We start from the raw sequence: 13,768 nt of genomic DNA, 5'->3' as shown, positions 1-13,768 counted from the left end.
CACGTCTGTAATCCCAGCTACTCAGGAGGTTGAAGCACAAGAATCACTTGAGCCCAGGAGGGGAGGTTGCAGTGAGCTGAGATCATGCCACTGCACTTCAGCCTGGGTGACAGAGCAAGACCCTATATATCAAAATAAACAAACAAAAAAATCTACTTTAAATCCTAATAATATTCTAACACCAGCAGTGCAATGTATTATAAATATTTGCTTCCTGGCCATGAACATTTAAAAATCTTTAAGTTTAATATTTAGTATTTGTATTTTAATGTTACTACAGTTCCTTCATGAATGAATATGCTGATGATTTTTAGTAAAGTCACGTTAATTATTATTACAGTTCTCAAAGTACTTCTTCTTTTCTTCCAAATGCAATTATGAGCACTATTCTGCTTAGTCATTGGGCAAAACTATTTAGAAACACTTTTGTAGAACTCTGACATTTAGAAATCTGAAGATCACAGAAAAACCTGGATAAGTCAAAGTAGTATTTCATAAATGAAATTTCTCAAGTACTTTATAAACTATTTTGTATAGTATTGATTTGTAAATAACCTAGACAAATGAAAACTTAGATACTTGAAGTGAGTCCATGTTTTGCCATTCAAAGCATTAAGTAACTATTGACTTTAGAATTTAGTTGATACTCAGATAATGCAAACATGACTCAGCATAGGGGCAGGTGGTGAATTAGAGGCATCAGTGAGTTATTTTCAAATCCATTGTCTTAATTTAACTAAAAGCTGCAGTATAGATAGTCATTTCTTGCTTCAACACAATATGAAAAATTACTTTAGGTCACACATTTAGGAAATGGGACTATGGAAATCTGCTTTGCTTTAGAAGCCAGGATGAAGGTGGGAAGGGAAGCAAAGGATAAATGCCATTTGCTAAAAAAAAAAAAAAAAAAAAAAGAAGGGAACAGAAAATCAGTTTCACAATGTATATACAAACAAAACAAAACAAAACCCAACAACAAAAAACCCCAAACCATTAGTAGAATATCTCAGTAATGCGATGCATGTTTTTTTCTCACATATATCTTTCATGTTGAATGTTGTTATAATAAAATATTCCACTGCATTTGACCAACATCAATTCCCAAATCTGGGTTCCTAAGGTTTACCACCCTTGACGATCTGTTGAATGTGACTACCACCATTAGGATGATCTCCCACTAGTGGCTAGTCTTAGTGGATTGATCCCACTACTGGTCACCACTTGAAAAGACTCCTTTAAAAGCAAAGTAAAATTCTCTAAGTTTTAAGATAGTGAGTTTGATCTTATCAGAAGTAGGCAAAGGGAAAGGAGAAATTCAGGACACAGGACTACAAGTTTATCTGCCTGTCCCTATGTTAACAACCTCTTGCCTTTCCATCGTCTGCAGTAGGTTTCCCCACATGGTTCATTTTTTTGTCTCTCATGCAGGGAACTCTTGAGGGTTTTGGTAAACTTTGACCTGTATGAAATGTCTTGACTCAGGGATGAGATGGTGATAGAGGCAGAGCATCCGTATTGTGGTATACTGAGTCCCAATAACTCCCCAGGGAAAGGAGTTACCTCTTCCCATTGATTAGTAAAGTAGATTTGTGATCAATAAATATTTATAGAATACAAACAAGGGTATTCAATGAAAGAAGTGTATGCTTAGCAAATAATAATGTGGCTATTTTGCCATTACTGCTAAAGAAGCACCATGACCTTAAAGTACATAGGAAGCCTTCCTAAAAGAGCGCAAAAGAAAGATTTGACAAATACATTTGTTTTTCCATTGTCAAGAACCTTTCCCATGCCCTCTGTCATCATGAGTTATTTATATTTAAAGATGGAAGTAAGCTATTATTATTCCTAATGAACACACTGAAATCTGTGATGCCTGATTTTCACATTTGATACTAAGACTCCTTCCCCCACATGAAGAAGTTTGTTTGTTTTTTTTTTCAAAGTTGTCTTTTGGGGTAATAAAGTGGGATTTAGAAAGAGTAATGCTTCCAGTTTTTGCCCATTCAGTGTGATATTGGCTGTGGGTTTGTCATAGATAACTCTTATTATTTTGAGGTACGTCCCATCAATACCTAATTTATTGAGAGTTTTTAGCATGAAGGGTTGTTGAATTTTGTCAAAGGCCTTTTCTGCATCTACAGAGGTAATCATGTGGTTTTTGTCTGTGGTTCTGTTTATATGCTGGATTACATTTATTGATTTGCGTATGTTGAACCAGCGTTGCATCCCAGGGATGAAGCCCACTTGATCATGGTGGATTAGCTTTTTGATGTGCTGCTGGATTTGGTTTGCCAGTATTTTCTTTAGGATTTTTGCATCAATGTACATCAAGGATATTGGTCTAAAATTCTCTTTTTTGGTTGTGTCTCTGCCTGACTTTGGTATCAGGATGATGCTGGCCTCATAAAATGAGTTAGAGAGGATTCCCTCTTTTTCTATTGATTGGAATAGTTTCAGAAGGAATGGTATCAGTTCCTCCTTGTACCTCTGGTAGAATTCGGCTGTGAATCCATCTGGTCCTGGACCCTTTTTGGTTGGTAAGCTATTGATTGTTTCCACAATTTCAGAGCCTGTTACTGGTCTATTCAGAGATTCAAGTTCTTCCTGGTTTAGTCTTGGGAAGGTGTATGTGTCGAGGAATTTATCCATTTCTTCTAGATTTTCTAGTTTATTTGCGTAGAGGTGTTTGTAGTATTCTCTGATGGTAGTTTGTATTTCTGTGGGATCGGTGGTGATATGCCCTTTATCATTTTTTATTGCATCTATTTGATTCTTCTCTCTTTTCTTCTTTATTAATCTTGCTAGCGGTCTATCAATTTTGTTGATCTTTCAAAAAACCAGCTCCTGGATTCATTAATTTTTTGAAGGGTTTTTTGTGCCTCTATTTCCTTCAGTTCTGCTCTGATTTTAGTTATTTCTTGCCTTCTGCTAGCTTTTGAATGTGTTTGCTCTTGCTTTTCTAGTTCTTTTAATTGTGATATTAGGGTGTCAATTTTGGATCTTTCCTGCTTTCTCTTGTGGGCATTTAGTGCTATAAATTTCCCTCTACACACTGCTTTGAATGTGTCCCAGAGATTCTGGTATGTTGTGTCCCACAGCCAATATCATACTGAATGGGCAAAAACTGGAAGCATTCCCTTTGAAAACTGGCACAAGACAGGGATGCCCTCTCTCACCACTCCTATTCAACATAGTGTTGGAAGTTCTGGCCAGGGCAATTAGGCAGGAGAAGGAAATAAAGGGTATTCAATTAGGAAAAGAGGAAGTCAAATTGTCCCTGTTTGCAGATGACATGATTGTATATCTAGAAAACCCCATTGTCTCAGCCCAAAATCTCCTTAAGCTGATAAGCAACTTCGGCAAAGTCTCAGGATACAAAATCAATGTGCAAAAATCACAAGCATTCTTATACACCAATAACAGACAAACAGAGAGCCAAATCATGAGTGAACTCCCATTCACAATTGCTTCAAAGAGAATAAAATACCTAGGAATCCAACTTACAAGGGATGTGAAGGACCTCTTCAAGGAGAACTACAAACCACTGCTCAATGAAATAAAAGAGGATACAAACAAATGGAAGAACATTCCATGCTCATGGATAGGAAGAATCAATATCGTGAAAATGGCCATACTGCCCAAGGTAATTTATAGATTCAATGCCATCCCCATCAAGCTACCTATGACTTTCTTCACAGAATTGGAAAAAACTACTTTAAAGTTCATATGGAAACAAAAAAGAGCCCGCATCGCCAAGTCAATCCTAAGCCAAAAGAACAAAGCTGGAGGCATCACGCTACCTGACTTCAAACTATACTACGAGGCTACAGTAACCAAAACAGCATGGTACTGGTACCAAAACAGAGATATAGATCAATGGAACAGAACAGAGCCCTCAGAAATAATGCCACATATCTACAACTATCTGATCTTTGACAAACCTGACAAAAACAAGCAATGTGGAAAAGATTCCCTATTTAATAAATGGTGCTGGGAAAACTGGCTAGCCATATGTAGAAAGCTGAAACTGGATCCCTTCCTTACACCTTATACAAAAATTAATTCAAGATGGATTAAAGACTTACATGTTAGACCTAAAACCATTAAAATCCTACAAGAAAACCTAGGCAATACCATTCAGGACATAGGCATGGGCAAGGACTTCATGGCTAAAACACCAAAAGCAATGGCAACAAAAGCCAAAATTGACAAATGGGATCTAATTAAACTACAGAGCTTCTGCACAGCAAAAGAAACTACCATCAGAGTGAACAGGCAACCTACAAAATGGGAGAAAATTTTCACAACCTACTCATCTGACAAAGGGCTAGTATCCAGAATCTACAATGAACTCAAACAAATTTACAAGAAAAAAACAACCCCATCAAAAAATGGGCAAAGGATATGAACAGACACTTCTCAAAAGAAGACATTTATGCAGCCAAAAAACACATGCAAAAATGCTCATCATCACTGGCCATCAGAGAAATGCAAATCAAAACCACAATGAGATACCATCTCACACCAGTTAGAATGGTGATTATTAAAAAGTCAGGAAACAACAGTTGCTGGAGAGGATGTGGAGAAATAGGAACACTTTTACACTGTTGGTGGGACTGTAAACTAGTTCAACCATTGTGGAAGTCAGTGTGGCGATTCCTCAGGGATCTAGGACTAGAAATACTATTTGAGTCAGCCATCCCATTACTGGGTATATATCCAAAGGACTATAAATCATGCTGCTATAAAGACACATGCACTCGTATGTTTATTGCGGCACTATTCACAATAGCAAAGACTTGGAACCAACCCAAATGTCCAACAATGATAGACTGGATTAAAAAAATGTGGCACATATACACCATGGAATACTATGCAGCCATAAAAAATGATGAGTTCATGTCCTTTGTAGGGACATGGATGAAACTGGAAATCATCATTCTCAGTAAACTATCGCAAGGACAAAAAACCAAACACCACATGTTCTCACTCATAGGTGGGAATTGAACAATGAGAACACATGGACACAGGAAAGGGAACATCACACTCTGGGGACTATGGTGGGGTGGGGGGCGGGAGGAGGGACAGCATTGGGAGATATACTTAATGCTAAATGACGAGTTAACGGGTGCAGCACACCAACATTGCACATGGATACATATGTAACAAACCTGCACATTGTGCGCATGTACCCTAAAACTTAAAGTATAATAATAATAATAAAGTAAATAAATAGTGAAACACCAAAAAAAGAGTAATTGCTTGTACTGAAAATAAAAATCTTCAGTGATTACATCTGCTAGAAGAGAATTTTTGTCAATGTATAAAGTGATTTTTTTAAAAAAAGAGTTAATGTATTAGAAAGAAACCCAACTGAAAAATACTACTAAATTTAATATTTAATATCTCAATATTTAAAAAACTAAACAAGTAAATTAGAGTAAGATGCTATGCCTTCAGATTTTATAAATAATATTCAATTGAAAATAAAATCAAATAGGTATATGATAAACAAAATATAAATTGTTAAAGAGGTGAAAATACACGAACTTTTAAAGTACAGAGAAAACTAAAAGTCTTATTTTTTAAAATAAAATAATAAATGGGCAAGTCCTCAAAAGTAGATGAGCTGAAATAACACATTTGAAAATGATGTTCATTTTATCTAGCTTATTTAATATTTGTATATATCAATATAAAAGGTTATCATAAAGTAAGGACATGATGTTCTACTTAAAGTTTTATCAGGAAGTTGGATGATGCACATTGTTTAATTCCTTTCAACAATGACACAGGTATTAAATTTTACAGGCACTAAAGTGTCCAGCATTGTTCTGACATAAGGAAAGCCGAACTTTCTTACAGTGAATAGGAAGAGGAACAAAAGAGGCGTCAGCGATGTAATAACATACACAGGGTTAAACAGTTCTTTTTCAAAGAAATGTAGAACAAAAATATTCCTAAAGGTCACATGCCGTCTCTTCAGCCCATTTAAGGCTTCTGAAATGCCACTCTGAAGTAAAATAAGAAGAGTCATTCCATTAGAGAGCCAACTAACATCAGTACAGAGATAAATGGGAGAACAGAAAATTGATTTTACACTTGTGCCGTAAGTGTGGTCAAATGTTATAGGCCAGCACATCAAATAGGATTCCAAAGAATTGCTGTGCCTGAAAAATAGCAACATAAGAGGATGTGGTTAAATACAGCTTAATAATAGGTCTGATGGTCAGTGTGTAGTAAAATATTTATTTACTCTTTCTATTTGTTATACCATATGACATATTCCAATATCTTTTTTCTTTTTGTTAATAAATTTATTATCTCAATGTTCTTGCAACTGATACCTTTTATCCCAGCTCGTTGCTATTACACGTACCCAGAACCACACACGTGTAGCAGCAATGATTTGTATTTTGTTTGATTTAAAATGTACGGATTGTGTCCAATAAAGATATTTTAATTAAATGTTATTTTATAGGATGCCAAGTCTGTATGTAAATATTATCCAGATGAAAAATGTTTAAATACTATTTATTGAAACTACTGAAGTTCATTGGATCCACTGGAAAAAATGAATGCCACCTCTCTATTTTCTATGATTCCTTTGACTTCTCCAGTGCCACTTAAGTTACGAGAATGTTCAACTGGGACTCACCATTTCTTTTCAGATGTTTTAGACCTCACTGTGGTTGAATAGAGTCAGGTAAGATAAATGTGAGACAGCATATTCCTTCCTCACCACACTAAAGAGTCTCAGGAGGTAAGTAGAAAACCAGGCAATGACATTTTAAAAAGCCCTGGTGTGTTCTTGGCAGCTTAACAAGAAAGTCATAGCTAATATATTTTTTTCTCATATGTACATTTAGGTCTGTTCAAGACCAATATAGCCTTTCTCAACATATTGCTAGGCAAGTGATCAGTTTCAGTATAGACTAAAGAGTGAATGAATTTCCAACAAAATAAAGATGGGGTGAAAAATTTAATTCTTCCTTAAAGACGGTTCTACAGAGCAGCCATTGTAATCTACTCTGTCTCTTCCTGCACTTTCCTTCACACTTTTCCTCCCTGTATCTACAGATTTTGTAATCTTCCACCACTCCCCACTACCCCAGTTTATTATCCATACATTATTCTTGGATATGGGATGCTCTATGGAATTCACCTCTGTGCTCTAGAAAAAAAAATCACTTTGTCCAATTTCAAGTGTAATTTTGAAAGAGATAGAGACAGGGTCGTAGTCCCAGCATTCTCTTGCTAGAAATTCCACTTTAAATGCATTGCTTTCCACGTTGCTTCTTGAAATCAAGATGCAGTGTGAGAATTTAAAACACAGCTTTATCTTCTTAGGAAATAACGATAATGTAAAGAGTTAACACAGCAACAGTATCTTTGAACTTAGATGCTTTTGATAGTGATGGTAGAATTGTGGAACTTGGTAAATATTTAACATCTTACCATTCTTTAATACTTGGTCTCCTTGGTTAGATTAGGTACCTGAGGAATCAAGGGTTATCAAGTTACGTAAAGATGACTGCTTCCCTCCTTGGTCTGGATTGTTTCTGTTGCCATGCCAGTGTTAGCCATCCCCAAACCCTGCCCTTTGCAGCTTTAACCTTCTTGGCACATAGTTTTGAAATTAGGACAATGTAATGTTTAATGTCCATTTTCCTTGAGGAATAAAATGCCTTTCCTAATCTAAAAATATCCAGATAGCAAACTGTATTTTTTTCATGTGCCTATCTATTGGAACTCCTATGCTGTCTTGAATCTAAAGGAATATGAAAAGAGATAATTCATTTTAATTTTATTTTCTTGCAGTCATGGCTCAGACCCTCTTCATTTTGGAACACAGTGAAAATTATTTCCTCCCTCCTCCTCCCTCCCTCTCTCCCCTTCCCTTCCTCCCTTCCTTCCTTCCTTCTTTCTTTTTCTATCTTTTCCTTTTTCTAAATTCATGCTTCCATTTTTCTTTTCAGCTTGCTTCATTTCAATGTAGTTACATTTGAAAGTCAGTAATAGAATTTCAGGCCAGGCGTGGTGGCTCACGCCTGTAATCCCAGCACTTTGGGAGGCTGAGGCGGGGGTGGGTAACTTGAAGTCAGGAGTTTGAGACCAGCCTGGCCAACTTGGTGAAACCCTGTGTCTAGTAAAAATACAAAAATTAGTAGGGCATGGTGGCAGGTGCCTGTAATCCCAGCTACTCAGGAGGCTGAGGCAGGAGAATTCCTTGAACCAGGGAGGCAGAATCTGAAGTGAGCCAACATCGCACCACTGCACTCCAGCCTGGATGATAGAGCGAGACTGATTCACACAAAAAAAGATTAAAAAATTTTTAAAAAGAATTTCAGAACTGAATCATCTAGTCTAACCTTAGAGATGTAGAAGTCAAGCTTAGAGTGGAGAGTGACCTGCTCCAGGTCTCACAACTGGCAGGGGAAAGAACTGGCCTTGGAAGAGTGATTTTCTGAGTCCCAGTGGAGGCCCCTTTCCACTGCAGACCATTGCCTTTTAGAAATCCCAGACCAGGCATTCTGTTTTCTCTTCTCAAGGACAATATGATGTATTGTCACTGGTGTTTTTACCTCTGTACTACATCCGAGGAAACACCAACCACTAGGCATTCATTGCCCTTTCTAAAATATTATAATTGATGCAGTAGTTTTGTTGTTTTGTGCCAAAAAGATATGATCATAAGATAGAAAAGAGCTGAGCAATGTATTCTGTTTTTTAAAAGTATAGAATAAAATAACAAAACTTTTTGCGGTAAAAGCAACAAATCACCATTTTATTATTAACCATCTGTTATTCTCAAGGCATTTCACTCCATTTTGAAGGCAAAAACTTAAGAAATATTATCCACCATCTAGGAACTTACATTATTCTCTGGTGGAGGAGGGAGGGAGTAAGTTATCACAAAGATACAGTCTTGTATTCGTATAGCTATTGGTAATTTAAATATATCTTTTCTTACTTGCACTTCAAAAAACTCTAGAAATAAACAAATCAGCCATTATTCACTTGAAGAATCAGAAAATTGAGGTGCAGAGAGACACTTGAAAAGGTACCTTCTTCCTTGATCTGCATATGATAAGTATCCTTCCTGATCTCGTTATTTTAAACCTCTACATCTATGGCTGCCACTTTTCAAATTCTGAGTAAATGGGGGACTATGACCTACATTGAGACTTTCAGGTCTTGGTTATAGAACAAGATTGTTTATGCTACCTGGGTGGAAAACTGGTTGTCCATAAGCAAGCTGTGGCCTAGAGGCACATCTTGTTTGGCTCATAAAATGTTGATTCTTGAAGCATTTCTTAAAATAGTCCCTGATGAGCAAAATCTGAAGAGCACTCAAAAATCTTTTCTCTTGCACGATGAGAACATCTGACAACATGAATTGCTTCTTGGTTGACAAAAATTGCTGGAAGTTAAAATGGCAGCCTCAGTCCCTTTGCTACAGCGTCTTCTCACAGGTGGCTTCTTTCATTTACAATACCCGCCAATCTCTGAGGATGTTCAAGTTCATAACCTCTAAAGGAGACATTTGAAATTTTAACAAGTTATTTCAAATTTTAGTTCACTGGTGGCTACCACCATGGTAAATAGAGTACCTCAGTTCCATTTTCTTATTTATCAAATTAAAATAATATTAACTCCTGACTATGAAAGAGAAATTGAGCTTATTTATGACATTTCCCCTTTACTCTTATTTCACTGGGGAAAAAATTTGTAATGCACATTAGTTTTCATTCTTTTCTTGGCTGTCATTATAGCTTGAAATCATTTACTCAAACTTTTTCCAAAACTTCAAGTATCTCTTGATAATTGACTATGAGAACTGATCCCTTGACACCCCTTCTCTCCTGCACCCCTATATCCCAACTGCTTCCAGCAGTCTTAGTGCTTTTACAGTGTCAGAATTGATAACAGCTTCTTTTCTATATTGTTTATAGGTTCATTCTGGAGATTTGAAAATAATAAACAGTGTTAAATCTATGGAAATATTCATTGCAGAACCAATTACTATAACCGAATCTTTCAAGGAGGAGATGTAATCTCCTATGTGATTTGTTTTGGCTTTGTGTCCCCAACCAAATCTTACTTTGAATTGTAATAATCCTCATGTCTCAAGGGCAGACCAAGTGGACATAAGTGAATCATGGGGGGTGGTTTCTTCCATGCTGTTCTCGTGAAAATGAGTGAGTCTCAAAAAATATGATGTATGATGATTTTATAAGTGTCTGGTATTTCCCCTGCTTGAACTTATTCTCTCTCCTGCCACTCTGTGAAGAAGTGCCTTCTGCCATAATTATAAGTTTCCTGAGGCCTTCCCAGCCATGTGGAACTGTGAATCTTTTCTTTATAAATTACCTAGTCTTGGGTATTTCTTCATGGCAGTGTGAGAATGGATTAATATAGTAAATTGGTACCAGGAATGGGGTGCTGATGTAAAGATACCTGAAAATATGGAAGCAACTTTGGAATTGGGTAACAGATAGAGGTTGGAACAGTTTGGAAGTCTCAGAAGAAGACAGGAAGATGTGAGAAAGTTTGAAACTTCCTAGGGGCTTGTTGAATGGCTTCAACAAAAATATTGATAGTGATATGGTCAATGAAGTCCAGGCTGAGGTGGTCTCAGATGGAAATGAAGAATTTATCGGAAACTGGAGTATGGTCAGTCTTGCTATGCAAAGAAACCGGCAGCATTTTTCCCCTGCTCTAGAGATGTGTGGAATTTTAAACCTGAGAGAGATGATTTAGGGTATCTGGGGAGAAATTCAAGCTGGCTACAGAAATTTGCATAAGTAATGAGGATGTTATCACCAAGACAATGGGGAAAATGTCTCCAGGGCATGTCAGAGACCTTTATGGCAGCCCCTCCCATCACAGGCCTGGAGGCCTATGAGGAAAAAATGGTTTCCCGGGCCAGGCCCATGGGCCCCCTGCTCTATGCAGCCTTGAGACATGGTGCCCTGTGTCCCAGCAGCTGCTTTAACTCCAGCCATGGCTAAATGGAGCCAAGGTACAGCTTGGGGCGTTGCTTCAGAGGGTGCAAGCCCCAAGCCTTGGCAGCTTATATTGATGTTGGGCTTATGGGTGCACAGAAGTCAAGAATTTAGGTTTGGGAACCTCCACCTAGATTTCATGAAATGTATGGAAATACCTGAATGTCCAGGCAGAAGTTTGCTGCAGGGGTGGAGACCTCATGGAGAACCTCTGCTAAGGCAATATGGAAGGGAAATGTGGGGTTGGAGCCCCCACACAGAGTCCCCACTGGGGCAATGCCTAGTGGTGCTGTGAGCCACTCTTCTCCAGACCCCAAAATGGTAGATCCTCCATTTTAGGAGGTTTAAAATAACGAGATCAGGAAGGATACTTATCATATGCTGATCCACTGACAGCTTGCACCATGCACCTGGAAAAGTAACAGACACTCAGTGCCAGCCCATGAAAGCAACCAGGAGTGGGGCAATACCCTGCAAAGCCATGGGGGCAGAGCTGCCCAGAGTCATGGGAGCCCACCTTTTGCATCAGCCTGACCTGGATGTGAGGCATGGAGTCAAAGCAGATCATTTTGGAACTTTAAGATTTAATGAATGCCCTATTGGATTTTGGACATGCATGGAAACTGTAGCCCCTTTGTTTTGGCCAATTTCTCCCATTTGTAATGGGTGTACTTACCCAATGCCTGTACCCCCATTGTATCTGGGAAGTAACTAGCTTGCTTTTGATTTTACAGGCTCATAGGTGGAAGGGACTTGCCTTGTTTCAGATGAGACTTTGGACTTAGACTTTTTAATTAATGTTGGAATGAGTTAAGACTTTGGGTGACTGTGGGAAGGGCAAGAATGTGTTTTGAAATGCAAGGACATGAGATTTGGGCAGGGCTGGGGTGGAATAATATGGTTTGGCTCTGTGTTCCCTACCAAATCTCACCTTAAATTGTAATAATCCCCATGAGTAAAGGGTAGGACCAGGTGAAGGTAATTGAATAATGGGGGTGGTTTCCCCCATGTTGTTCTCATGATAGTAAGTCTCATGATATTTTATGGTTTTATAAGCATCTGACACCTCCCCTGCTTGCACTCATTCTCTCTCCTGCCACCCTGTGAAGAGCTGCCTTCTTCCATGATTGTAAGTATTCTGAGGCCTTCCCAGCCATGTGGAACTGTGAGTTAATTAAACCTCTTTTCTTTATATTTATAAAGAATATAAAGATATATATAAAGAATATAAAGAAATACCCAGTCTTGGGTATTTCTTCATAGCAGCCTGAGAATGGACTAATACACTATGTCAGGGAGCCTCTGCCACTCAACAGATACTGCTTCACTCTGTACCATCAAATAGACTTTCATTTCTTAAATCCTATTCAGGGCTCAAAGTTAAGTTGTATTTTAGGAGATTGCGTATGTGAGCCATGACTTTCTTTTATGAATTTTTGTTACTCCTAGAGCTTCAAATTGCCTTTTAAAAAGTATATGAGAAGATCACACCAACTTTATCACTACTACTTTTTGAATGGAATCTTTTTTATTCTTAAAGATGTTCTGCTGTCTGAGTCTTCTCATTGAGGTCAACTGCTTTGTACACTTTTGCTCGGCTATCTTTGCAATACTTATTTTCATTAAACTTCTGATTCAGTATCTCTGTTTTTTGCTGCAAATGTATGTGCTTTTTTGTTTTCATTGTTCTTTTGTTTTTGCTGGAATAGACCTTCTTTTATTTTTTTCCAAAAACATATTTGAGAAAATAACTGTCATTGAGTCTCTTCATTGCTGAAACTAACTTTATTTTCCTTCTATGTATTCATAGTTTATTGTTAAAATATATTTTCAAAATCACTTTACCTCATAGCTTAGGAGATATTGCTCCATTTGGGTCTTACATTCAGTGTAGCTGATGAGAAGTCTGAGATCAGTCTGTTTCATACTCTTTTTTGGGTCACTTGTTTCTGAACCCTGCACATTTTTTCATATTCTCAAATTTTTTGAGGCTATGTCTAGGTATGGGTCATCTGTCATTCATTCTGCTATGCACTTGTGAAGACTCTTACATGAAAACTTATGTCTGGGAAATAGCCCTTCATTAAATCTCTCAGAATAAAGATATCGCCTGAAAAAAATTATTTTATTATATTTCTTCTCCATTTTTTTTTGTACTCTCTGAGACACATAATAGACTGATGGGATAACGAGAATTAAACCTCAGCATGTTCTAAGTTTTCTCTTTCTATTCATCTTTACCTTGATTTGTTTTAAATTTCTGGATTTCCTAAAATATGTTCCACTCCTCCAGTTAGTTATCTCATCAATTGTAATTTAAATCCCAGGAATATTTCATTATTTGATTGATCTTTGGAAATTATATCGTTTTCTTGTTTATGTATTCAACATTTTTTCTGCTGCTTATTTTCTGTGTAACTTTGGGCAAATTATTTCACTGCTGTATGCCTCAATTTCTGTAGTAAAAATGTAGGTAATTGACATACTTACTTTATAGGACTTTAATTGGGACCCAATGACTTAGTAAATATTTAGAAATGTAGCCGGTGATAGTATGTGATAAATAGTAGCTATTACAATACTATCCTTATTAAACAATGAATACTTCTGAATATTTTAAGTACTTCTGATTTTCTAAATTTTAATTTAGTTTGTTCCAGTTTAGTTTTTTAATTCATTTGGTCTTTGACTTTTGAGGGTTAAGTTTTCTTTTTCACTCAGATTTCTGATCTTATAAGGCTGTAAGTTAATAATGT

This window comes from Nomascus leucogenys, chromosome 11 (assembly GCF_006542625.1).
Source record: "Nomascus leucogenys isolate Asia chromosome 11, Asia_NLE_v1, whole genome shotgun sequence".
NCBI lineage: Eukaryota > Metazoa > Chordata > Mammalia > Primates > Hylobatidae > Nomascus > Nomascus leucogenys.
This window is presented reverse-complemented; position numbering follows the sequence as displayed.